We start from the raw sequence: 1,661 nt of genomic DNA on the forward strand, positions 1-1,661 counted from the left end.
GCTTATCAAAACAGTCCACCAAAGGACAGATTTGACATTATTTAAATTTTAAAGGCATTTTGGTCATTTTCTATTATATTATGGAAGGAAATATGTGTATATATACATGTATATGAGTTCAAAAACTCATTTTCATCATCAATCATTGAGAAAGAACAAACCTTAGCCAAATTTGACCTTTAAATTACTTTTCATATAACCGTAGAAATTCCAAAGAAATCCGATAACTGTATTCTTCATCTCGAGCGCTTCGAACGGCTCCTATTATTTGTGTAAACAGGATTGCATAATCAAGAGGTGAATTCTAAGGTATGAATATTGTTTGCCTTTATTCTTTTCCATATGTATATGTGTGATAGAGGATTATATGTATTGGTTGTTGTTGAAAGGTGATGGAAATAGGGTTATGGACTATTTGTATGGTTTGGTTGTATTGAATTGTGGAAGTGGATATGGTAATTGAGTTATGGAAGGTGGATATGGTGATATACTATTGAATTGATGATTATTTATGTCTATGGCTCAATTTGGTTTAATGGATTGGTTAGAAGGATAAATGAATCCAAACTTGATATTGGAGGATGTTGTATGAATATGCATGGCATGTGAATGTAATTGGAGTATAAGAGGGTAAAGTGACACCCTTTATGGTGTAATTAAGGCTTAATACTTAAACACTAGTTTGGTGAATTCAAATAATTGAATTGTGACGTTTGGTTGCTAATACTAGATTACTATATATGTTCATTGTAGATAAGTAATCCGAAAAGACGGGAAGTCCATTTGGGACTAGTATTGAAGGTTGACAGTCAGGTATGTAAAGCATACTCTATACCATATCTTTGGCATAAAAGTGAACAATTGTTCTATTAAGAATGTTTCCAAAGTTATTCAATAACATGTGATCCATAATGGTTTTGTATGACGTCCTACGTTACCAATGAACTTGTTTCCACCCTACAAGATGTCAAGACATTCCAATACTTACTTGTTTTCCAAATATTACATGTTTATTGCACTAATGAATGTCAGAAGGTATTCGGTTACTCAAACAAGATCCATGTGCTATTAGTGACTCCAAAGCGTTTCATTGATATACTAATAAGCTCCTACTTCATTGTTATGGCATTGATGATTCCAAAACACTTTATTGATGTGCCAATGAGTTCTTACTTCATCGTTATTGCATTGATAGTCTATTTATATGTCTCTTATTGATGTATCATTGTTTGAAAGTATCAAAAATGCGGTGGCGACCGAAATAACAATCTCAAAAATTAATTGAACTAAGTAATGGAAGTTCTCTCTTATCGGGTGGTATCCCAGGGACATAAGCCTATCATGGGTTTATCCCTATTTATGTGTTTATGGGTGGTATCCCAAGGGCATAAGCCTATCATGGGTTTATCCCTATTTATGTGTTTATGGGTGGTATCCCAAGGGCATAAGCCTATCACGGGTCGATCCTAGTTGATATGTACTGGAGGCAGCCTAATGGTCATAGTACAGTACAGTAATAATTACAAAGATGATAAGAACGAAGGTAAAGTGATTGAATAAATACAATGTACAGGTTGTCACAAGTTCTAGTAATTGTGGTCCACTCCTATTATGATTTATTCACTTGTTTCTAATTTTTATTGAGCTCCTATATCATATGC

Source organism: Capsicum annuum, unplaced genomic scaffold (genome assembly GCF_002878395.1).
Source record: "Capsicum annuum cultivar UCD-10X-F1 unplaced genomic scaffold, UCD10Xv1.1 ctg70392, whole genome shotgun sequence".
Classification (NCBI taxonomy): Eukaryota; Viridiplantae; Streptophyta; class Magnoliopsida; order Solanales; family Solanaceae; genus Capsicum; species Capsicum annuum.